This window comes from Natator depressus, chromosome 4 (assembly GCF_965152275.1).
Source record: "Natator depressus isolate rNatDep1 chromosome 4, rNatDep2.hap1, whole genome shotgun sequence".
In the NCBI taxonomy this organism is placed as follows: domain Eukaryota; kingdom Metazoa; phylum Chordata; order Testudines; family Cheloniidae; genus Natator; species Natator depressus.
The window spans coordinates 73,344,791-73,371,811 of NC_134237.1; the positions used below are offsets into that span (position 1 = coordinate 73,344,791).

Consider the following 27,021-nt stretch of genomic DNA (forward strand, 5'->3'; position numbering starts at 1 on the left):
ATCAGTTGTCTAGCTCAAGAGGTCCTGCTCTTTCAAACAGTCACCCAGTGCCCTCTAAAGTGGTATGGTCATCTGGTCTGAATGACTTCCAGCTTCCCTATGTGAATCATCTTAGTCCTTGACCCAATGAAAGCAAGATAGAAAAGCACCCCCAGAAAACCTAAAACATGATGGTTGGACAACATCAACAGACACCTGTCCCTCACAGGCATCCTATCCTTGCATGCAAACCCTTAAAAAAAAACAAAAAACCCTGGAAAGCAAGAAAAGAACCAATATGGTTAAATTGCAAAGTACAGTACAAGAGATTATTCAAACCAAAAAAAGTCTCCCTGGAAAATATCAAAATCCAGCCTCTCCAAAAACGAAACAAACACATTACAAATGATAAGAATAAATAAGAAAAATATGAAATTGCAGGATATCACTTGAATTACTGATGAAAAGTGTGATCTAAGAGCTAGCTAGTTTTTTTTATTACTGCCCCTTTGCCTCTACTGCCCCTCTGTTTCCCCTTTCCTCTTGTGTGCATGTGTGAGGAGAACAATGAAACAACATCCCTCGTGGCTGTCATCTTTCATTATATTTTAACTTACGTAGCTTGTAAGCTGTTCAGGGATGTGTTAGAAGACAAGATCCTGCCCTGAAGTGTGACTGGCATGTACCAAAGTGGCACTATACAATAAATAACATTCAGTGGATGACTGAGATGACCTGAGTTCAGAACACAGAGTAGCACCATCAGTTCCCTAGAGCCTGAGCTGATCCCAGCATGCGAACTTTGATTGTGATGGTCTTTGTATAGTTCATAACACAGGAGAAAGATTTCCACTATAACCATTCTTTCTCCTCTAACAGAGGATTAGATGTAGACCATCACGTCTTACCTTTGCTTTCCTCATTCTGTGTAAGTAATTTAATTGTAGAGTTTAGTCACTGAAGAATCTACCTACTCTTTTGGAGGCATTACATAGGGTAAGGTTAAGGTGATTTTATTATAGTTATGGTCCCTTATTTTGAAATATGAAATGATGATAGACCTGAGGGCTGATGGGGGACTATGTATTACCCTCTGTCACAGTGCAGGGTGAGCTGTGCTTTAGATTCCTTCTAGTCCCTCCGAGTGCACCCCTCAGACGACAGACCTGGCTACCTTAACTTCTCTTAAAGGTGGATCAGTCCCAAGTGGCTCAACTGTCTGGGGCTCAATTTCTGGGTTGCAACCCTCCCTGCTTCCCAACCACAATAATTCAGTAGTCCCAACATTTTACTTCAGGAGCTTATGACAGTGGCTGATTAAAGTGACTAAAAAACAGCATCTTCAAAACAAAGCGTTATGTATTCTTTCACCTGAAGGTACACAGCACACTGAGCAACTGATATAAAGAGAGCCTATATGCATATTTCTCTGACCTACATCTTAAACTTTCCTAGCTAGCTTTGTTGAGCTCCCCTCAGCCCAATTAACCTCACCCCTGGCTCAGGGAGACAAACTGCCTTCTGCAGCATGCTCTCTGACTCTCTCCCTGTGTGTGTCTCTGTCAGTGGGCTTCAGAGTAACAGCTGTGTTAGTCTGTATTCGCAAAAAGAAAAGGAGTACTTGTGGCACCTTAGAGACTAACCAATTTATTTGAGCATAAGCTTTCGTGAGCTAAAGCTTATGCTCAAATAAATTGGTTAGTCTCTAAGGTGCCACAAGTACTCCTTTTCTTTTTGTCAGTGGGCTGACAACCCACATCCCCCTCCTCCTGCCTAGGTTAGCTTCTTTAACATTTCAGTATTCCCCTTGATTTTACGGTTGGCCTGGGAAGAGTTTTGCTAACAGGTGCAAGACCAGGGATATTTCCCACTTAATAGCTTCCCCATTGTTTCCCCAAGGAAACCTGATATTCCCTATAATAGCACCATATCTCTGCATTGTTTTGTTTCCTGCTGGTTTCCTCCCTTACATCTCCTTTGATTTAACTCTGTTCATTCAGGCAGGATCATCCCAAACAGATAAACTGAGGAGCATATGATTTATAAAAAAAATACTTCATATAACTCCCTTAATTTCCAGTCTTATTAACGAATGCTGCCCTTTACTAGTTGCCCTTCACAATGTAAGAAAACATGAGGGCTACTGCAGGTCTTCACTTGGTAAAATATTTCAAAGGAAACTTCAATATACTTAGATAAGTTGGCCATTTAGTGGGGTTTTTTTTCTTTCCTTCTTCATGTGTCTTTTCTATTACCCTATGGTGATATGCTGATAATATTATCTTGATCAGAATGTATGGTCCTCTGTGAAGTAACTGTACTCTCGAGTAGGTTACTGTGGAGAATTGTGTGTATGAGTCTTCTGTTTAATTTCTCCTTTGATGTATTGCTAGATGTTGGTGGGAAAATATACTGTGATATTCTGTGTTTAACACACAGTTAACTTCTGAAAAATGAACCTGTCTTTTACAGCCTGTCAGATTCTCTCTTAATCTGTAGTTAGATATGCTTAAAGTGTATAGGTGTATAGCTATGTAAGTATATACCTTTTGCAGATGTTAAATATATACAAGCAGGCCTGCCGACAGTGGGGACAATTGCCCAGGGGCCCAGGCGACTTTAAAGGGCCTGGGGGCCCCCGGCCACCACTGCCGGCAGCACAGCAGGGCTAAGGCAGGCTTCCTGCCCGCCCTCACTCCATGTCACTCCCAGAAGCAGCCGTAATGGCCCTACAGCCCCTGGGGAGGACGGGACAGGGGGTTTCTGCACACTGCCCCCACCCCGAGTACTGACTTTGCAGCTCCCATTGGCCAATGGGAACTGTGGCCAATGGGAGCTGTGGGGGTGGTACCTGCAGGCAGCGGCCCACGGAGACCCCTTGGGTCCCCCGCCTAGAAGCCACTGCCAGAGGGGTGGGCCGGTCCCTTTCGGGAGCCACCCGAGGTAAGAACTGGCCCCCTGGCCCCCTCCTGCACCACAACCCCCTGCTCCAACCTAGAGCCCGCAGCCTGCACACAAACTCCCTCCCAGAGCCGGCACCCCACACCCCCTCCTGTACCCACACTCCCTCCCAGAGCCTGCACCCCCGCACCTCTTCCCAGACCCCAACCCCCTGCCCCAGTGTGGTGAGAGTGAGTGGGGCGGGGGGGAGAGTGAGCGACGGGGGAGGGGGGTCTTGGAGAAGGGGTGGGACAGAGGCGTGGCCTCAGGGAAGGGACAGAGCAGGGAGCAGGGCAAGAGTCTTTGGGTTTGCACAATTAGACAGTTGGCAACCCTGCTGGGTGGGCATGTGGAAGCCCTGGCCATGCCAGAAGAGCGCACCCAGCAGCGCAGCTGGCAGCTCGCTGGGCACGTGCCAGCACAGGCACAGCACCGCCCAAATATCCAGTGGACCACTTCTGCGCTGGGGCGGCTTGTGCGTGCGTGGGGGCCCACTGACTGTTCTGTCGCGGGGCCCACAATTGCTGTTGGCGGGGCCTGTATACAAGTACAAAACAACAATGTAAAAAGCAGTTGCTAAATGGAAAATCATGCCATATTTAAACCAGGAAGAGCAGAATAAAGCCATATACCTACATCCTCACTTTCTCATGCAAGCACAACTGACACTCTAAAAAAATGCATACCCTCCATTCCCCTAGCAAACCAGCCCTATTCAACCGCGGCCATTGCTCTGACAATCTTACCTGTGTTTGATGCCAGTGTTTCTGTGGGATTAATTTTTAATTTCCCATTGTTCATGATTTTGAGGCTGGTGTTATTTCTCCTTAGGAATCTTAAATGTGCAGTGCAATATTAGCACTGTGAGCTCTAATAAGTTGCTGTTTGTAATAGCTTACCACTGAGCTGCCTTTGGCTATGTGTCACTGGCAATGTGGGGGTGGTGTTCTCTGGTGGGAATGTTATGTGATAGTATTTATTTTTCAGTATTCAGTATTTATTTGATTTTTTTTTATAGCATTCATAAAGGTCTTCTATGGCCTGGGAGTTTCTTCAACCCACCGCCTTCCCTGGGTGCAGGCAGTGCTGGGAACCAGAGGAGCTGCTGTAAAGTGTGCATGAGCAACTCTTTCACGGCTGTCTCTCAGTACATAGAATCTCTCCCAGCCTTTTAAGAGGTGGAAGGAAGAAGGAAGTACTGGGTTCTACACATGCTGAGGGACCAGGCTCAGTGAGCTGCACGGACTGGCTGTCCTTCTCTGGGAGATGGAATTTGTGCATAGGTTGGTAAATTTAGACACATTTTGCAAGGCTGTATGGTTTCCTGTGTATAATGAGTTTGACAAGGTGGGTGAGGTATTTTTTTTTTTATTTTACAGGGTCAGAGTCTGATTACATTTGTCAGAGCTGAAGAAGAGCTCGGTGGAGCTTAAAAGTTTGTCTTTTTCATCAACAGAAGATGTTCCAATAAAATATGTGACCTCATCCACCTTGTGTGTCTCATACCTTGGAACCAATATGGCTACACCAACACTGCAACCAAAAAAGAGTTAGTCAGTTTCCTCTTGTGATTTGTGAGTCACACTAGCAGGAGAGAGCAAAACACTTCAAAAAGTAGGTCAGTGTGATTGTAAAATCCCAGCAATTGGCAAGGGGCTCCTGGATAAATGTAGTAAAACTGCTTATAACTCAATTTTAAAAACTGCTTTAGTTTCAGTTGATGTCCCTTTAAAGTTGTGTTTGAGCAATGTGGATTTTTCCATGGACTCCAGAGGGAGATCAAAAGACTTCTGAAACTGGCTCAGTAACAGAACTGAAGAGCATCTCTGTGACCCTAACTTTAACCAGACAATATGGGGCAGGCTGAATGATCAGTTGAGTGCATTGATCATCTTAGGTTGCCTGTGTCTTCCAGAAGGCTTTGTCAATGTTGAAATATGTTAAACCCTACTTCACTGAAGCAGGGTTTAAGTCTCTCACTTATTATGCCTCCATTGTAACATACTGTAATGTTTCCCCTATCAAGTTTATTGCTTTCAGTTTGGCAAGCGTGGAATTTGTTTGTATAGCTTAAATTTAACAAACAGGAGCAAGACTTTGTTTTGGTTTTGTTTGATCTTCATTTTGTTTCTCTTGAATAGCCCTGGATATGGCATTTCATACAATTTGTTAGTTATTTACTGCTGCAGAGCCAGAGAAAGAAGCTCACAGAATGAACCATATTGTGCCATCCATTTTTAAGCAGCACTCCCCACTGAGTGGTCAAATATTTGGATATTTGTATCCAACTGAAATGGTGGCTATATAGTTTTTTTGTGGGGGAGAGGTTGTCACTGCCAAAGGAGTGATTTTTTAAAAAAAATTAGAATCCCTTGTCTAATACAGAGCTCTCTTTGAGACCCTGTTCAGTGTCGTTTCAGCACATGTGACAACCTGAACCGCTATGATACAGTCAATTTTTCATTGTGGTGGTATCTCCCTGGTTAGGTTTAAAATGACATACCCATTGACACAAGAGCCAAACATCTCCATAAGGGGCTAACTTGAATTCAGTTAATATGCCTCAGAGATGCTGTGAGTAGTTAAATATGGTATAGACTTTAAGGCCAGAAGGGACCACTGTCATCATCTAGTCTGACCTCCTGCACATTGCAGGCCACAGAACCTCAACCACCCACTCCTGTAATAGACACAAAACCTCTGCCTGAATTACTGAAGTAACTAAATCATGTTTTACAGACTTCAAGTTACAGCAAATCTACCAGTTACACTAGTTTAAACCTACAAGTGATCTGTGCCTCATGCTGCAAGGAAGGTGAAAAAGCCCCAGGGTCTCTGCCAGTCTGACCCAGGGAAAATTCCTTCCTGACCCCAAATATGGTGATCAGTTAGAACATAAGTATGCGGGCAAGACCCAACAGCCAGACACCAGGAAAGATTTCTCTGTAGTAACTCAGAGCCCTCCCCACCTAGTGTCCTATCACCAGCCACTGGGGATATTTGCTACTAACAGTTGGAGATCAGCTACATACCATTGTCAGCAGTCTCATCAGACCATTCCTCCATAAACTTATCAAGGTCAGTTTTAAAGCCAGTTAACTTTTTGGCCCCACTGCTCCCCTATGAGTAAGTATGACTATGATATAATCAACGAGAATTATAATTGTATCCTTTATCCACACAGTTTTCAAAGCTAAAAATCATATGAGAGACTAAATAGAAAATATAATAAATCTCATTACTAAAGTCCAGCAGATTTCTTCATAGTGTTGAAAAGTTTTGTATGTAAAAATAAAGCTAATCATAAGGAAATTTATAAAACACCTATTACAAATTATGGTCTAATTTCTTTCTTTGGAGCTCCTAGCCAAAGGAGTCGGGGGGGACACCCTAAATAGCTAAACTGTCTCCAATTTCGCAAAAAAGCTCCATGCCTCTTGTCCAGGTGGTTTTATTATGTCTGCATAGCAGGAGAGTTAAATCAGCGGGAGGAGCATTGCAATGTGTCCCCCTCCACTGTTTTGTTGATAAAAGTTGGCTTTTTTTTTTTTTTTTTTTTTTTTTTACTTAATGGCCTTAATTTCAGTGCTAGATTACTTAAAAAGGTAGCAGAGGGAAAAGGTAGTTAGATCCTACAGACAAATAGGTTTGAGTATATAATTTTCTATTTATGCCGTTTCCTGCACCTTCTTCTGTAGCATCTGGTAATAGCCAATATTGAGGGTAATATATTTGATTCATCGGACCAATGATCACATCCTGCATGATGGACCTATCTAGATTATTAAGATAGGATTAACAGTGAGGTTTTAGCCGCAGTCCTGAGAGACAGCGTGTGGTCTTGGAAACATTACAAATAATGAAGACTAAGAGAAGCTTCTAGCAATGACTAGCAGATTGAGAAGCAGTTGATGGTATTGAGAAATGTTGCCCAGTGCTAGAAAGTAAGTGACAAGTTTTGTGAAGCTTTTTTTCTTACTAAGGTAGCTAAGAAACAAATAGTGCCATGAATGTCATATCTTAGTTGTATAATGTTAGCAATTAGATTTTGATTACATTAATATATTACTCTTTAATAAAATGTATTTGAATGAATGGATTTATATTAATTTCACAATTTCCTCTTTAAATAAGCTAATTCACAATTATGCTACTGTCCTTCCAGCTGATTGTACATTCTATCAATTTTATCAACTCTGATTTTATTGAAGAATTTGAGCGTCCCTGGAGCCCTCTGTAAAAGCATGTATGTTTACAGAGTGCCTCAGTTAAATTAAAGGGATTTTTGGGCTTGGAAGGGGGGAATTTCCAGTTACAACCTATACATTCTAATATTATCTCTGGCTCGAAGAAAATTATCAGATACAGAAACCAAGAGAAAAAACAAAGCAGCAAATAAGTGGATGGAAGAAAGTACAGATAAATATTCTGAGTCAAACAGGAAAATCCAGTAGACCATTTTGGTCACTGTGTACAATTAGAATGAAATCTGCCATGTAGTTGACTGCAGCAGGTTTTTTTTTAACCTCTCCAAGTATGTTAAGCTATATTCTGCATGTGGTACAAGTTAGAGTGAGAGAGTGGGGAGGTTAACACATAGGGAAAGCCCAGAAGCACAGTACACTAGCAAAAATGTGTGACTGTAAAAAGAAGCACATGCTAAGATATGTATCTCCTAGGAGCCTCTGCATAAAGTTGCCATCTGGAATAAACAACACTACAAATGAGAATAGCTCATAATAAGTATGTGATCAGAAAACTGATTCTGCTGTGAAAGAAGGCAAGGATTAGGTCTGTCAAAAGAAATATAATTTCAGCCCTATGTCAGTAGTTTGACTTTCTTTCCCAACTTGTGACAGGATCAGAAATTCATGGAAGGGTGTCAACAAATGCATTAACTGCCTTCATGAATGGCTGTAAAGCACCATGTATTCTAATGGCCTTATGTACAAATGCATGTTAATGAAATGATATACCATGTATGCAAGTTAAGTAGAAAGAGAAAAGGATCTTCCCATTTAACAGCGCTGGTGGAAAGCAAGAAATGGGGACAGAAGAATAAATTAAATTTACTAAAGTACACAGATCAAAATCCTATACAGCTCAAGTGCCATTCAATTCAAAAAGAATGTCGTCTATAATATCAGAGGACAGTTTGGGTTTTATAAATTGATAAATACCTTAGTCAGGATTATCGACTAGTACAGAGGGGGAGTACTGAGCAACAGGCTGTGGAGTCATTCTCACTCTCTGACCCAATTTTCTTTATTTATCTACAGGCAGAGAAGGGAATTGGACCTTTATCTCCCCTATGCCAGGTAGTGCTCTAACTACATACCTCACTCCACCCCACAAGAAATAACTTAGATGCCTAAGCTTTCTGACTCTGGGAGAGGCGTTCTTGACTGTGGACTGCAAGTAGAGATAGGCTCCTTCCTATCCAGCCCAGACTCAGCACTTAACTCTGCGAGAGGAATGGGGCTTGAGAGATACCTCTCATCAGCATCTCCTATTGGCTATCTTGGGCAGCTCCCCGCCTAGTGTGCCTGAAAACACCAGGGTAGCTAGTGGTCAGGTACTTTTACCAGTATTATTTGATTAACTCTACGTAGAGTTAGATACATGATATTACATCTTCCTGTGGTGGAGAACTTATGGGTCTGATTTTTGCCAGTTCAGATGTAGCTAGTGATTAAAGTTTATAGAAAGGTAGCAGATAAACAGGATTAGAGATTATAAGAAAATTCACCACACTTCCCTTGGGACATGTTAACATAAAACTTCAATAAGAATATGTTTGCAAGGTTTCCAGTAATGGCAGAGAAACATTTCCAAGATAAATTAATTCAGTAATACAAGTCCCTTTTATGCACACGCACATATCTTGTTATAGCTTCTAAGATGCTAATGAATGATTTATTAACCTTAAACATAGAAACATGGCCCCATTAACTTGATCTTTGAAGAATTTAATCTGCGTGGATGCAGATTTTCAGAAATAGAAGCCTCCACCCCCACCAAATACATGTCCTTGTAAGCATTAATTTGGCTGGCAGTCTTTAAAATGCCAGTGTTCTCTAAGGACTAGCATGGGCATAAGAAATATAAGCAGTCAAACCAATACAGGGGGAATATATTTAATGTGTGATAAAACCAGAAAGGAAAGATGCCACAGGTACTTACACAAAAGCATGAAGCCCACTCGTGTTTCCGATATTTGGATACCAGCTCTCAACACCTTTATTCATAAATCTCACTCCATCCACTTTAAGCTGTTCTTAGAATATCCTCTTCCAGAATACGTACTGGAGTGCTAACTGAGGAGCAAATAATGTGGTGTTATATCTAGAGATACCACTTCCTGTAGACTATAACCCAAGCAATTAAATCAAAGCACAGTAGGTTTGTGGCTACATGGATAATGGCACTATTGCAGTGGTTCTCAGACTTCTGTACTAGTGACCCCTTTCACATAGCAAGCCTCTGAGTGTGACACCCTCCCCCCTTATAAATTAAAAACACTTTTTTATATATTTAACACCATTATAAATGCTGGAGACAAAGCGGGGTTTGGGGTGGAAGCTGACAGCTACCTGTTTGAGGACCCCTGACCAATTGCTAATACACAATAAGGAGCAACAGTGGCAAATTAATTGATAGGTCTTGATCTGATCATACATAACTAACTTAGTAAAGTGCCTGATTTCACAAAGGTGAATTTTATGTTGCACAATATCATTTCAAATGCAGCCAGAGTGCATATCTGTGATTTTATATATATGGTGTTTTCATTTTAAAAACTAAATTACACCCCCATCAATTCCTGAAAGAGTGTTTCTATTTAATTGTTGATCTAAAAGGTTACTTGCTGTCTGATGGAAAGACTAAAACCATACTTGTTTTGAATAGAGCAAGATGGTTCTTTAACTTACAATTAAGTCACTATGAATAAAGTTGACTATGAATCATCACCTTCCTTCCCTAAATTCTAGAAATGTACTGTACACCTTAGCCAAATATATCTTTCTAAATATTCAGAATTCAGAAATGGTTTTAATAGAAGGACTAAATTACCTGTCAAGCTACAGTTCTGTTCACATAGAAATGCCTTTCAAAACTGAGCTTTTCTGGGGATTCTGAAAAAAGGGTAATTTGCAATTTGACATATTTATCCTATTAAAAATACCTGGGGAGGAGCAGTGGCGTAGCTAGGTCAAGCAAACAGGGGGAGCAGACATAAAAAAAGGTGCCACCTGCTTGTACTCACCGGGCGGCGCTCCAGGTCCTCGGCGGCACTGAAGGCCCCCGCCGCCGAAATGACGCCAAACCCGGAGCGTGTGAAGGCCCCCGCCACCGAAGACCCGGAGTAAAAAAGGCGCCTATAAATTAAAAAGGCATAAAAAGGCACCACTTGTGCTCAGTGGAGGAGTGGCCGCTCCCCCCGCCCACGCTCCTGGGGAGGAGAAATGTCTTGTGTTGACTGAACTAGTGAAAATTAGCAAAGTTCTACTAGAGCTAGGTGAATGCTGCAAAATATTCAGATATGTCTTCAAATATAAAGCACATTTGCTTTCCATTAAAATTGTATGCAAAAATATTTCTGGAAAGAAACAATATTTGTGTGAATATTTGCACATGGATACTCATGTGAGTGTTTGTTTGCAGAAGTGGTTGTGTGGCTATCCTGAAATCTTTGTCAACTTGGGAGTCAGCCAGTCAGGGGACAGAAACAATACTGTGTAATTTAGGCGAACAATTGAATAAAGAATTACAAACAGAGACTAGTCGAATCAATAGTCACAACTAATACTGTGTGAGCACCCTATAGTCTGAGACATGTGCGCAAATTATCAGATAATTTAGAATTACATACTTGTAAAAACCGATGATTGTTCACAGCTAATTCACATTCATAGGAAAGATGTAAGTTCATGGAATTAATGTTTTGCCACACGTAGTTTGCTCATTTCTAAATGCTACACAGGAGTTTAGGCCAGAAAGTGAAGAAGAATATAGTTTCCCCATTGAAAGTGAAGGCAGAATTCAGGCAAGTGTTATGTGCTTTTGATAATGAACAAAGGCTCTTAAAGATGGGCATATTATTTGAACTTCGCATTGGACAAGCTAGGAAAATGGAGTTTGAAGCGTCAAAAAGGGATTTCCCCCCCCCCTCGGTAAAGAATTGCTTTGGTGCTAGAGTAATTTAACAATCTAAAACTGGGAGCAAAGAAAATATAGCATAGAGCAGGGGTAGGCAACCTATGGCACGCGTGCCAAAGGCGGTACGCAAGCTGATTTTCAGGGGCACTTTCATTGCCCGGGTCCTGGTCACCGGTCCGGTGGGCTCTGCATTTTAATTTAATTTTAAATGAAGCTTCTTAAACATTTTAAAAACCGTATTTACTTTACATACAACAATAGTTTAGTTATATATTAAAGACTTTAAGAAAGAGACCTTCTAAAAACGTTAAAATGTATTACTGGCATGCAAAACCTTAAATTAGAGTGAATAAATGAAGACTCGGCACACCACTTCTGAAAGGTTGCCGACCGCTGGCATAGATCACACAGGGAATATTTGATCATTCTATTTTGAGATGAGCGAGAGGATGATATCATGCAGTAGACAAGGTATGAAATGATTTTGTGATTCTTCAAGAAATTAGTTACAATCACTGTCAGATAAAATGTGCTGTGCTACCCAGAGGCAGCTTAAGCAGGCAGCTAACCGGTATATGCACTAGACACCCCTTACAAAAGAAATAGTGATGAAACAGTTGCTGAAAACAAGCAGCTTTTTGTGATCTTGAATTGATGGTCAGTTGGATTTCCTGAGAGATCACACACACAGGAACGGAATGTTACTAACATGAGACTTTGGTGACAGAAAGGACAAAGCAATTAATATTTTCCTATTTTAGATATAAAGTACAAGGGAGTGGCAGGGGTCGAGGAATGTACCACTCTTCATGTTTTGCTTTGTGTCTGCAATGAATTTTAATATAGCATGAAACAAAGGTAAATATACCACCTCTCCCCATCTGGCATCCGTTCCCCTTGTTGTTATAGGCCTTTCCCCTACCCTGTGTCTGTCTCATCTGTTTAAATTGTAAACTGTTTAGGGCAGAGACTTTCTTTGTTCTGGTGTCTGTACAGTGCCTAGCACAATGGTGTCCATTACTAGGGCTCTGAGTCACTATGTCAATACAAATCACCATAATGGTAATAATATGTTAGCAGTTTGCTCTCAAACTGGGAGGGTTCATCTCATCGGGTCCCAAAGGGTTCAGTCTTAGATCCTGTAACAATTCAGTATTTTTATTAATGACTTGGCTAATGGAATGGAGAGTATGCTTATAAAATTTGCAGATGACACTGAGCTGGGAGGGGTTGCAAGCACTTTGGAGGACATGATTAGAATTCAAAATGTCCTTGATAAACTGGGGAGTTTCTTTGAAATCAACAAGATGAAATTCAATAAAGACAAGTGCAAAATACTTCACTTAGGAAGAAAAAAATTCAAATGCCCAACAGTCCAGTTTTGGGCACTGCACTTCATGAAAGATGTTGACATACTAAAGAGTTTTTAGAGAAGAGCAACAAAAATGATAAAGGTATAGAAAACCTGACATATGAGGAAAGCTTAAAAAAAGGTGGATATGTTTAGTCCTGAGGAAAAAAAGATTGAGGGGGGGGGACCTGATAACTGCATTCAAATATGCTAAGAGCTATTTTAAAGAGGATAGTGATCAATTGTTTTCTATGTCCAGGGAAGGTAGAACAAGAAGTAATTGACTTAATCTGCAGCAAAGGAGATTAAATTAGATATTAGGGAAAACTTTTTAGCTGTAAGGATAGTTAAATACTGGAAGAGGTTACCAAAGGATGTTGTGGAATCCCTGTCACTGGAGGTTTTTAAGAACAGGTTAGATGATCACCAGTCAGGGATTGTTTAGGTTTACTTAGTCCTGCCTTAGTGTCTGGGGGATGACCTATATGACCTTCCAAGGTCCCTTCCAGCCCTACAATTCTATGATTATGAATACTCTGTGTTTATACAGTACCTAGCACAATGGGAATGCCATTCTCAATCTGTCCCTGGGTACTACCATAATTACTCTGTTTTGCTTATTTCTTTTACATACACAACAGAGTAATAACATTAGCAATTTTTTTTAACTCTAAGGTCTAGTTGTGCTAATGGAAACGTTCAGACAAAAAGTATATTTTCTAAGTGATGATTTATGTGGGAAACAGGAAACCTGTTTTTTAGACCTAGGAATCTGTTTGACAAGAAATTACCTCTGTGCAGCCATGAAGGCTGTACCCTATTCTAAAAGGTTCTCTCTTCCTTGGAATACTTTGCCATAGACTTCCTACATATGGGAATGATGACAGGGAAATTGTTTGCCAAGCCCTAAGAGAAACATTACCATATTTAATACACTGACACTATCCATGCAATAGATATGATTTTGTAAAATGGGCTGATAAAAGGGACTAATCAAGCTCCAGATCTATACTAACATGGGGCAAGAAATTGACAGGTCAGCCGTTGTTAGCCACAAAAGTCTCGTAGATTATTAAAAATAACAACTGCAGAAACTTCCACCTTCAGATTCCTAGATATTAAGGCCAGAAGAGACTGTGCTACTAAGCTTGTGCTCCCCACTGACCTAAAAATTCTCAACTTTCATTATAATCCGAAGTAAAACAAATAACATGAATTTCCTTACCTGCTAATTGTTTTCTGTGACTTGGCAGCACTAATATACATGCTATAGTCCTGACTGTCTATTGGAACCTGAAAACTTATTTCATTGGTGCTCTGTAGCCCTTCCTAAGAGCTTCCTGAGTCCAACAGAGAGACTCTCTCATGATGCCTTTCCAGGACTGGGACTCACAAGAGGTCCCTCGTGTAGGTTAACTTCTGTCTGTCACCCATGTGACACCTCAATTCATAGGAAGAACTGTACTGGACACAAAAGATTTCTCTTCAATTGACTCAATGACAGGATTAAGAAAACACTTAGAGCTGAGTGAATAACAGTGGGAAAAATCCTTGAATACCAATTTAAATTTAAAACAAACGCACTGCAAATTGCGTACCTGACTGTAATATTTATAACCTAAGTTGTCTGGGTGGCTGACGCAAGTTACACCATTAAATGCAAATTATACATTTACTTTTGATAATCATAATTCCAACGATTTACAGGGCAAGAAGTACTTGAAGAAATTAGTGAATATCTTTGAACAGGGAAGACATTTGAAAAGATTAAATCTCTTTGCCTTCACTCTGCAAATGAAATAAACAAAGGTGACATTTATTAAATGAACTGCTCATTGGAAATTATTTGCTTGGTTCTTGGAAACGTCCATCATTTGAAACAGGGATGGCTATATCACAGAAATAAATGGAGTGGTACACAATACTTGAGGTTTCTGAAACCATTCCATGTACCCAGGAATTAGATAGGTATGTGTGTTTGGGGGGAGGAGGAGGAGTGGCATTTTTCCTACTTCCATCTAAAAATATAAGGTCTGCTCTTATGGTTCTCTGTGTACCTGGAGCTGAGAGTCACCTTGTTATCCCCTACCACCAGCATGAGGGAGTCGTACTTGTGCTTAGCTGAGTGTCAGCTCCCTTGCACCACCAGACTGTCAGCTATCTCAAGCACTCTCCTCTGGGCTATGCTAGCTCTATCTTTGCCTTGCAGGTTGACAATAGCTGCACCCCAGTCCCTGAGTCCCACTGAAGCGCTGCCCAGTGACATCCAGCCCCTGACACTGGCTACTCACAGAAATACCAGGTCTGCTGTCCCCAAAGGAACAGTGTAAGATTCAGCTCAAGACAAGCACTTTGCTTTAAACTACAGCACTGAGATATATTTACAGTGAAAACAAGAATTGTATTCTTATATTCATGGTCACTTGAATCTATGATAACTGGAAACAAATGGTTACATATCAAACAAAATCATAACACGCTTTCTAGAGACTAAACTTAACAGTCAGGCTAAACTCCTGTTTGAAGTTTATCTCATCCAAAATTGCTTTCAGCGTTTTCAACCAACCCTGGATGAAATCCCATTTTCGTTAATATAAATGTGCTGTCCATTTACATCATAGGTGAACGATGAAGAGCAGGGCTTCTTTGCTGCTACGTATACCTCCCAAAGTTGTCCATACTCAGGATAACCACTGGGCGCTTGTTTTTCCTGTGTGCCATTTCCCTGTTGACTTCGTATCGCTTCATTAATATTTGACTTTGTAGGTTAATGAGATTCTATCATGTTAGCTTACAATGCTTAATTTAAATCCTGCCAGAGAGAGACACATTTCTTACATCCTGTCTGGAGGAAAACCTATTTTTCACCTCTGCCTTGATACAGATTTTAAAAAAAACATATTTTATGTATAAATACCAAATTCTTTACTAACACCTGTACATACACTTCACAATGTTATTAAGGACCAATGTGACACTGGCTTTCATTAGACACCTCACAAGACATTCTCTGGTGAGCTAGAATATACTCACCAGAATCAGGATATTCCTGTAGCCCCCTTGCCAGTTGGCAGTAAGGGGTTCTTGGGTCAGACTGCCAGTATGAGAGGCCACTCTCAGTAGTTTCTGCAGATGTTTCAAAATATGATCACACTAGCTCTCTAGCCTCCACAGTCTCAGCTCCAATTCAACAGAATCAAAATACACTCACAGGCTGTGCTGGGTTCCTTGTGCTTGGTTTCATCTAATGAGGCTTGTATGCCCCACTGGGCTTCTTGAACTTAGCTCCTCCTTGGTGCAGAGGGGCTCAAATGCCCCACTCAGCTCTCCTAGATTCTTGGGGCTTGGCTCCTTTTTGATTGGGGATGATAAAAAAGTGACAATACTCTCCTAAGCTCCATCATCCATGTCAAAATGAGCTTTTGTTCACAGTAGATTGTGCAGATCTTCATAATTTGATCTTCCCTCTCCTTTCAGCTATACTTTAAAGGGCAATGAAATTGTTAATAATTTTGTCATTTGAAGTATTAGCATACAGCAGGGGTGGGCAAACATTTTGGCCCGAGGGCCACATCAAGGTTGTGAATCGGTATGGAGGACCAGATAGGGAAGGCTGTGCCTCCACAAACAGCCTGGTCCTCCACCCCCTCCCACGTCCCACCCCAACTCCCCCCCTCAGAACCCCTGACCCATCCAACCCCCACTGCTCCTTGTCCCTTGACCACCCCCTCCCGGGACCCTCCACCCCTAACTGCCCCCCCGGGACCCCACGCCCTATCCAACCCCCCTGCTCCCTGTCCTCTGACTGCCCCACCCCCTATCCACACCCCCAATCCCCTGAAAAGTCCCCCAGGACCCCCGACCCATCCAACCCCCCACACTCCTTGTCCCCTGACCGCCCCCTCCCGGGACCCCCGTCCCTAACTGCCCCCCAGCACCCCACCCCTTATCCAACCCCCCTGCTCCCTGTCTCCTGACCCCCCTCCAAATCATCCAACTGCCCCCTGGGACCTCCTGTCCCTTATCCAACCCTCTCTCCCCCCCCCCCCTTACCATGCCGCTGAGAGCAGCTTATTGGAAAGTCTGGGAGGTGGGTGGGCGTAAGCCATGCTGCCCACATGCTGGCATAGATGCAGAGGATGGGGGATAGAGGAGGAGGGGCCGGGGGATAGCCTCCCTGGCCTGGAGTTCAGGGGCCAGGCAGGACAGTCCCAGGGGCTGGATGTGGCCCACGGGCCGTAGTTGGCCCACCTCTGGCATAGAGTATCTGAATTAACCTCTACTGAACTAAACAGGTCTCCTCAGACCTTTCAGAACTATTGTTTAAGATTCTGCAAATTCTGGCAGGCATTACTATAACAGTTACAGTCAGTTCTTGTTTTCAAGGCTCTCTCAGCAACTGTAACTACTGGGGAGTTACCATTTTAATTGAAGCTTATTTTCTAGAGAACAAGAAGTTGGTGTGACAGAGGTGTTGGTACACCATACCCCCATGTACCAGTAGAATATGAGCTCTGCTTGTACCTTTTAGAAGATATGACTCTTCTCAGGCCCAGAATAGCCCTTTTCAGATGTAACAGAACAAAATGGAGAAGACCAAAACAATCTACATCTGAGTCCTCGTACTCAATCTATTATCTATTTCTGACTTGGAAGCTTTTCATGTCAGAAGTTGTTCTGTCTGTCTCAGCTGTCCCATCTGTAACTGTTGCAGCTGACAGTTTCCAGTTCAGGTAGTCTTAATCAAAAGAAAATTTTACTGGCAATTTTACAGAAATAGTAAAGTACAGTATTTAAGGGCCTGATCCAAAGCCAGCTGAAGTGAGTTGAAAGATTCCATTAATTTAAATGAGCTTTGCATTAGGCCCATGAGTAATCTTGTTGAGGTCAAGGGGACTACTCATGATTAGACAGACGTATGCTTAGGAAATTTGCTGAATCAGGGCTATACAGAGAAAATAATAAAACAGAAGATATTTCATGCAAAATGACGTTAGATTGCCAAATTTGTACAATGAAATACTAAAAATACTAAAAAGTCTGGAAAGGTTTCCTTAACTCTATCCTCTGTATGTATGCATTGTGATACAATCTTTGATTACATTATGACATTTTTTGCATAGAACTTCTGCTTCATTCAGGGTGCAATTTGGACAGGTGTGCAGTGAATAAGGAAGCTATTCATTATTTATTTTGAATGGGTTATGGTGTTCCTCATATAAGCCTCTATGGTTTATATTTTTATAATTTAAAATTTGTAAACTATAGTACTGTTTTTGACCAGGTGTTTCTGTCTTTTTGTACATTTGTTGCTGGAGTGTATATAAACAAAATTATTTTTGTTCAGGAATGAATATCTGTTCTTCAGCAGCTGCTTTGAGTACGTTTCTTTTATTTAGCTATGGTACAGGGTTTTTGAACAAAATACTGTTACCATGGTTACACCACATTTGCAACATAACAAGATAAAATGACAACACTACGTTGATTTTTTTTTTTACTGAAAATTAAAAATAAAGATTACTCCAGACAAGTTCATAATTTTAAAATGTAACGAACTGTTCTCAAATACGTTCCATGTCTTCAGATTAGGGTGCTTTGGTCTACAGTTAAAAATCCCCGTGTGTGAGATGCTACATGCTGCTGTTGGTGAAAGTTCCAACATTTTTGCCTTTCAGTAGGAGCCCTGCAGATGGTGTTTTGCAACACTATTGCTTCCATCACAGGCAGGTCACCAAATAAATTATGTTCATGATTTTAAAAGCATAACAGTTGCCAGCTGTTACACTGATCCCTATAACTTCTAAAATGTTTCTATGTTAAAACAAAAAATGAGAGAGATACCAAACACTAGAGATTGACTAATCAAGGTGAGAAATTTAACTACCTCTAAATACTGAAGCATTTAAAATTGATTGGACAAACTACTCAAGAATATGATGTAACAAACCCACAGGTCTAGTATGAATAACAAGATCTTAAAATATATCTTTTCCATCTTTAATTTCTGATTTGTTCAAAGCCATATTCTGGTTGGTGGGTTGGGCTTTGCCCTTGCCGATTACACAGCTGTGAACCAATTCCTAGTAGTGGGCAGCAGGGACCTCATCACTGAAACACATGCAAAATCCCAGCGCAAATTGTATTAAATAACTCCCTCATACTAGTCATTCTACTGTGTTCAGTTGGACTATACAAGTGAGATACATGAATGTGAGTAACTTGTGTTTGTAGGATCAAACAAATATCTATGAAAACTAGAGAAAATAAAGGGAATAGATTATGCTAGATTTTTACCTCAATGTCTTCCATGATTTTTTTGTACTTATAAATGTATCACATTTATTTTTGAAATTTAACAACAGCTTCTAAAAGTATTTGATTTTCTCTTTAATTTTATTGTAATATAGAGTAGAATTCTTCAGATCTCCAACTACTGTCATACACTGCAATTTTGTATAAATATATTGTTAAAGTTAAAATAATCCCAGATAAATAGGAAAGAAAGAAACATTTCAGTATTATAGGCAGATACAAATGTATTTATTAAATTACTTTAGAAGTTCTCAAATATGATCACATTTAACTGAAATATTTAGGCATCATTATTCTTTTGATTTGGATGATGATAGGATTGTCTTTTTTGTTCTGTGTCTGAACAGTGCCTAGTACAATGGAATCATAGGCTGTGACTGGAGATCCTCGGTGTTATCGCAGTACTAATAAATAATAACCAATAAGTAGTCCTGTTTTTTGATATTTCAGGGTTCCAAAAGCTCCATCTGCTGAGCACATTTATCCAGCTGCAATGCTCCAGACAAAATGATTTTTTCCCAACATTTCCCAGATGACAAGGGTGAACATATTGTTTGCCCATGACTAAAGCCTATTTGTTTACTTTCTCCTGAGAAAATGAAAAATTCTTATTGTAGATCTGCTGGGACAAAGGGTACTCCAGAGCTAGGGGAGAGGGTCTCATATCCTCTTGGATTTTGCCTAATTAAAGATGTGTGGTATATTTAGCTGTGTAAATGTTATGCCTTTGTTTTCTCCACACTGCTCTTTTAAATCTCCAAGGATTCTCACAATTGTAGAGCGAGGCAACTATTTTTAATTTAGTTTAGTACTGTCAGAGGTGAGACAGGTACTTCTGTGCTCTCTCATGGAGCATTTACTTTTCTTGTTCTCTACATCGAAAATAAAAGAAGTACTTGTGGCACCTTAGAGATGTTAGTCTAAGGTGCCACAAGTACTCCTTTTCTTTTTGCGAATACAGACTAACACGGCTGCTACTCTGAAACCTGTCTATATGCTATATTGAATTCCATCATATTCCAACTATTCCATGAAGAATATATTTCTTCTGCATATTTTAGTCACATTTTACAGAGTATATTTGTAAATAGCTTATTAAGGGTTAATGATTAATGGATGTTATAAAGATGTGAATAGTATGTGTGATAAATGGTTATAAGCACCGGTGCTTGATTCCCACTGGAATACTCCAGGATGCCTTTTTGGCACTTCTTTTAGGCACCAGAATGCTGTCTTCTGGAACTTCCAGTACTTGCTTTCTGGCACTTCTCAAGAATAGCACTCACCCACTGTTACCCACATCCATAAAACATATTATAGATGGTTATAAAACATGGCAATAGGCTACATATTAACCTGCTGGACACTATAACAATCCGTCATTATAGATGTTTTAATAAATGGTAAATCAGTTAATCAGTTGGTAACTACCATTAACTATTTATAATTGTACTCTTACTATAAAGGGGTTACCATCCTTTCATTCGTATAGCACACACACAGAATCAGAACGGTTATGATTTTAATTAGACGTATGTCAACACCATAGCAATGCCATGATCCTTCTGTACTTCACAAAGTGTACTATAACACTGTGTTAAAATTATTTGTTTGCCAATGAGAAATTATGGACAATGGGAATAGGATTGAGCCCAAAGAATTTTAGTTCATTAAAGCCTCCAGATAAAATGACTTTCTAGGGTGATAGTTTACATTAAGCTCTTTTAGATATAAAAATCAACAGCTACTTTTATTGTGTCACTTCTAAGTACCTGCAAAAAGACTGTGGTTACATCTTTGTGACTTGTTTTTCTTCCTTCTCCAAACATGTTCTGACAGGTTACTCCATTTTTCTTCATTTGATTTTTATAAGGGGCTAGAAAATATTCTCTCCCCTACTGATGTTTGACATTCTCCATTTGATGAGAAGTGATTTTCATTTTTGTTTGTGTTTTGTACAGAACTCAAAAGAAGACGGCTGTTTTTATTCAAGAGTATCAGCCTGTACCCAGCCTTACTCACACAGCTAAACTTTGTTCTTTTGAGAACAAGCAAAAGAACCTGGAAAGCATATTTGATCATAGGGGTAGGGAAAACATTATATGTAAGTTGTGTAGAATGGTGTCCATTTAATTATTTGTCTCTAGTGATGTAAAGATTAGATTACAAATGTATTTAGTACCCACAGCTTTTCCAAATGGATTTGAACCACGTTCTGGTTTTTTTGTTTGTTTTGAAAAAAGCAACTCTCAGATCCGAATTTGAGTTAAAATATTTAGCAGTCAGAGCATGACTATACTTTTTGCAGATGGGCAACTCTGGCATATGCATGGAGATTGGGTGTTTTGCTGGCACTTAAAAAACTGAGCCTTTTCAGTGCTTTCCTGGGAATTGGCTTCATAATTTTAAGTACCATTTTAAATAGATTTAATTTTCTAAACTCTTGATCTGCTTTTAGCTGGATTTTATTTATGATTCAGTCTTGTTGTACAGAACAGCACATGGCCTGCCCATAAATCTGTCTGTGTCACTGTGCATAAATGTCAGTAGTATTGTTCTTTAGAAAATCCTTATATGGTGCATCACAGCAATTACTCACGCCTAAAGTAGTCATTTAAATAGGAGAAAATAGCATTATTGTCTGCTGTTAGTGGGGAAAATGCACTCCATATTAAGGAAAAAATTTATCCCTGTGCAAAAAGGGTCCTTCAACTTCTATCTAAAAAATCATAAGTGGTTTAGACTGAATGAAACCTTAGGAGAAATAGAGGAACTCAGCACCACTTTTCTGAATAAATCATCTGAACTCAAACAACATATTGCAGCCCTGACACTGGCATTCATGAGAGGCCACCCTTCACTCTTGGCAGATGCTGTATCATTTTGGAATCGCCCAAAGTGGGGTCATCCACAGTGCAGTAATAACCCGCCATATATTTTGGGTCTTTTAAAATGTCTTAAGATATGCTTTTCTTTTGCCAGTTATACTAATTGATACTTTCCTTAGTAGCATGTAATGAAATATAAATGTGACTGCAATCTATTCTGTTCAGTTTCTTGTAGCTCACCCATCATTCTGGTATCTGAGAACCTACACTATGTCAATGCAAAGACACTGACAGCATGTATAGTCCTTGTGATGTAGGTGGAGAGGTGAAACACCAGAGGGACGGATTTAGAAAGATGGCATTGTCCGTTTTCTTTTCTTTTGGGAGACAGAGGGTGGTAACTGTAGAACAAGAGGATCTAGCCTTGAGACCATTTTTATATTAAACTTGTATAGTAGGGTGAGTTATAAACCAGTCTTGGCTGTTTAGGGAGAATAAAAGACAAAAGGACTTGCAGCTATAAAGAACAGGAGGAAGGCCAAAGAATCACAGCATCACCAGGAAAAGGCAGGTCTATGTGCTTGGAGACTCCCTACTAAGAAAAACAGACAGGCCTGTCACCAGAGCTGATCCGGAGAATAGAAGGGTGTGCTGTCTTCCAGGAGCTAAGATAGGGGATGTGGACTGAGGCTGAAGAGAATCCTAATGGGAACAGGAAAGAATCCATTGATTGTCCTTCATGTGAGAACAAATGATGCAACTAGATTCTCATTGGACCATATCAAGGGAGACTATGCCAAGCTGGGGAAGACTCTTAAGGAAATGGAGGATCAGGTGATCTTCAGTGGGCGTCTACCTATCTCTAGAAGAGGAGAATGAGGGCGAGACAAGATTATGATGGTCAACAGATGGCATAAGCAGTGGTGCTATAAGGAGGGCTTTGGGATGTTTGACCTCTAGGAAGCATTCATTCATGGACAAAGGATATTCTCATGGGATGGACTTCACCTGAGTACAGAGGGAAAAAGACTTCTGGGATGGAGGCTGGCACAACTGATTTAAAAAGCTTTAAACTAGAAACTCAGGGGAGATGGTCATGTAATTTCCATGCCTTATTTTAACATGGAGAGGGAGGAAAATCAAGAAAGAAAGGATACAACAAGGTAGAAAGGCACAGCACCAGGGAGGAGCATTAAGGGAGGAGACATTAAGAGGAAAGATTAGTGCTGATACCAATAAAGCTAACAGTAGGGTAGGTGATACTGGCAGAAGAATGGCCATATCCAATCGGACTAAGAATGTGGATGAAGCCAAGCAGCAACAATTAAGATGTTTGTATACCGATGCAAGGAGCTTGGGTAACAAAACAGAGGAACTAGAATGATTTGTGCAGAAAGTAAAACCAGATATTATAGGGATAACAGAAACATGGTGGATTAGTAGTCATAACTGGAGTACAAGTATTGAAGGGTATGTGCTGTTCTGGTACAATAAAGGCAAAGGTGGTGGAGTAGCATTGTATATTAATGATGAGGTAGACTAAAAAAATTAGAAGTGATGGAATGGATAAGACTGAGTCTGTTTGGGCCAAAATCACTTTGGGGAAGAAAGCTACTAGAGGTTCCCCTGGGTAAGAGCTTGAGGTATGGTACAGACCCCGAGGATCCGATTTGGATATCGATAGAGACCTTGTTAATGTTTTTAATGAAATAAATGCTACTTGGAATTGTGTGATTATGGGAGACTTCTAAATTTCCAGATGTAGGTCGGAGAACAAGTGCTACTAACAACAGTAGAGCCCAGATTTTCCTGGATGTGATAGCTGACATATTTCTTCACCAAATAGTCACTGAACCAACAAGAGGTAATGCCATTTTAGATTTGGCATTGGTAAGTAGTGAGGACCTCATAGAAGAAGTGGTTGTGGAGGACAACCTTGGTTCAAGAGAACATGAGCTAATTCAGTTTAAACTAAATGGAAAGATAAACAAAATAGATCTGCTACTAGAGTCCTTGAATTCAAAGGGGCTAATTTTTAAAAAAATTAAGGGAATTAGTTAGGGAAGTGGACTGAGAAACTAAAAAATCTCAATGTGGAGGAGGCCTGGAATTACTTTAAGTCAAAGTTGTAGAGACTATCTGAAGCCTGCATCCCAAGCAAGGGGATAAAAGGGAAGAAAAAGGGAAGAGTTGCAGACCAAACTGGATGAGCAAGCATCTCAAGCAAGTAATTAAGAGACAGCAGAAAGTCCACAAGGAATGGAAGATGGGAGGGATCAGCAAGGAAAGCTATCTCTTGGAGGTCAGAAAGTATAGGGATAAAGTGAGAACTGCCAAAAGCCAAGAAGAGTTGGACCTTGCAAAGAGAACTAAAATCAATATTAAAATAAAAAAAAGTTCTATAGCCATATAAATAAGAAGAAAACAAGGAAAGAAGACATTGGACTACTAACCACTGTGGATGAGGTAGAGATTAAAGATTATCTAGGCATGGCCCAACATCTAAAAATACTTTGCCTCAGTTTTTAATATGGCTACTGAAGAGCTTAGAGGTAGTGGCACTGTGGCTAATGGCAACGACAATATGGAAGTAGAAATTACCACAACTGAGGTGGAAGTCAAACTCAAACAGCTTAATGGGACTAAATCGGGGGGTCCATCCAAGAATACTAAAAGCACAAGTTGTGTTCTCATCCATCCTCCCTGTTGAAGGAAAATGCCCAGGCAGGGACCATCGAATTGTGGAAGTAAATGCGTGGTTGTGCAGGTGTGTTGGAGAGAGGGCTTTGGATTCTTCAACCATGGGATGTTGTTCCAGGAAGAAGGATGCTATGAAGAGATGGTATCCACCTAACGAAGAAAGGGAAGAGCAGCTTCTCAGGCAGGCTTGCTAACCTAGTGAGGAGGACTTTAAACTAGGTTTGCTGACGGATGGAGACCTAAGCCCTGAGGGAAGTGGGGTACTGGAAGGAAACACGAGGAGGAGGGTGCAACAGGGGAGGCCTCCTGATTCATACTGAGAAAGTAGGGAAATCGGCTAGTTATCTTATGTGCCTGTACATGAATGCAAGAAGCCTGGGAAACAAGCAGAAAGAATTGGAAGTCCTGCCACAGTCAAGAAACTATGATGTGATTGGAATAACAAAGACTTGGTGGGGTAACTCACATGACTGGAGCACTGTCATGTATGGGCATTAACTGTTCAGGAAGGACAGGTGGGGGAGAAAAAAATGGAGAAGTTGCACTGTATGTAAGAGAGCAGTATGATTGCTCAGAGCTCCAGTATGAAACTGGAGAAAAGTTTGTTGAGAGTCTGTGGGTTAAGTTTAGAGGCAAGAGTAACAAGGGTGATGTCATGGTGGGCATCTGCTATAGACCACAAGACCAGGAGGATGAGGTAGATGAGGCTTTCTTCGGAAAACTAACAGAAGTTTTCAGATCACAAGCCGTGGTTCTCACAGGGAACTTCAATCACTCTGACATCTACTGGGAGAGCAATACAGCGGTGCACAGACAATCCAGGAAGTTTTTGGAGAGTGTGGGGGACAACTTCCTGGTGCATGTGCTGGAGGAATCAACTAGGGGCCATTCTCCACTTAACCTGTTGCTCACGAACAGGGAAGAATTGGTAGGGGAAGAAGAAGTGGGTGACAACCTGGACAGCAGTGACCATGAGATGGTCGAGTTCAGGATCCTGACAAAAGGAAGAAAGGAGAGCAGCAGAATACGGACCCTAGACTTCAAAAAAGATGACTTTGTCTCCCTCAGGGAACTGATGGGCAGGATCCCCTGGGAGGCTAATATGAGGGGGAAAGGAGTCTAGGAGAACTGACTGTATTTTAAAGAAGCCTTATGAGGGCACAGGAACAAATCATCTCAATGTGTGGAAAGAATAGCAAATAGGGCAGGCGACCAGCTTGGATTAACAAAGTAATCTTTGGTGAGCCTAAACACAAAAAGGAAGTTTACAAGAAATGGAAACTTGGACAGATGACTAGGGAGGAGTATAAAAATATTGCTCGAGAATGCAGGGGTGTAATCAGGAAGGCCAGAGTACAACTGGAGTTGCAGCTAGCAAGGGATGTGTAGGGTGACAAAAAGGGCTTCTACAGGTATGTTAGCAACAAGAGATGGTCAGGGAAAGTGTGGGACCCTTACTCAATGGGGAAGGCAACCTAGTGATAGATAATGTGGAAAAAACTGAAGTACTCAATGCTTTTTTTCCCTTGGCCTTCACAGACAAGGTCAGCTCCCAGACTGCTGCACTGGGCAGCACAGTTTGGGGAGGAGATGAGCAGCTCTCAGTGGTGAAAGAACAGGTTAAGGACTATTTAGAAAAGCTGGACATGCACAAGTCTACAGAGCCGGATGCAACACATCTGAGGGTGCTGAGGGAGTTGGCAGATGTGATTGCAGAGCCATTGGCCATTATCTTTGAAAACTCATGATGATTGGGGGAGGCCCCAGATGATTAAAAAAGGCAAATATAGTGCCCATCTTTAAAAAAAAGGGAAGAAGGAGAACCTGGAGAACTACAGACCAGTCAGCCTCACTTCAATCCCTGGCAAAATCATGGAGCAGGTCCTCAAGGAATCCATTTTGAAGCACTGGAGGAGAGGAAGGTGATCAGGAACAGCCAACATGGATTCTTCAAGGGCAAGTCATGCCTGACCAACCTGATTGCCTTCTATGATGAGATAACTGGCTCTGTGGATATGGGAAAAGCAGGAGACATGATATACCTTGACTTTAGCAAAGCTTTTGATATGGTCTCCCACAGTATTCTTGCCAGCAAGTTAAAGAAGTATGGATTGGATGAATGGACTATAAGGTGGATAGAAAGCTGGCTAGATCGTCGGGCCCGATCGTAGATCACTACTACTATCAATGGGTAGTAGATCACTATGGGTAGTAGATCACTACTACTATCAATGGGTAGTAGATCACTACTACTATCAATGGGTAGTGATCAATGGCTTGATGTCTAGTTGGCAGCTGATATCAAGCAGAGTGTCCCAGGGTTCGGTCCTCAGGCTGGTTTTGTTCAACATCTTCATTAATCATCTAGATGATGGGATGGACTGCATCCTCAGCAAGTTCGCACCAAGCTGGGGCGGGGGGGTGGGGGGAGACGTAAATACGCTGGAGGATAGGGATAGGATCCCGAGTGACTGAGACAAATTAGAGGATTGGGCCAAAAGAAATCTGATGAGGTTCAACAAGGACAAGTGCAGTGTCCTGCACTTAGGGCTGAAGAATCCCATGCACTGCTACAGGCTGGAGACTGATTGGTTAAGTGGAAATTCTGCAGAAAAGGACTAGGGGATTACAGTGGACAAGAAACTGGATATGAGTCAACAGCGTGCCCTTGTTGCCAAGAAGGCTAACGGCATACTGGGCTATAGGAGCATTGCCAGCAGATCAAGAGAAGTGATTATTCCCCTCTAT

General features: G+C 41.1%; 1 long non-coding RNA gene across 1 annotated transcript in view; it reads right to left on the reverse strand.

Annotated features, from left to right (window-relative positions):
- The window catches only part of LOC141985880 (uncharacterized), a 175,554-nt gene that overhangs the window by 19,322 nt on the left and 129,211 nt on the right, over nucleotides 1-27,021 (reverse strand). The window contains exon 3 of the long non-coding RNA XR_012639047.1: nucleotides 9,103-9,236. This is a non-coding gene — a long non-coding RNA (uncharacterized LOC141985880). The remainder of the gene's footprint in view (nucleotides 1-9,102; nucleotides 9,237-27,021) is intronic.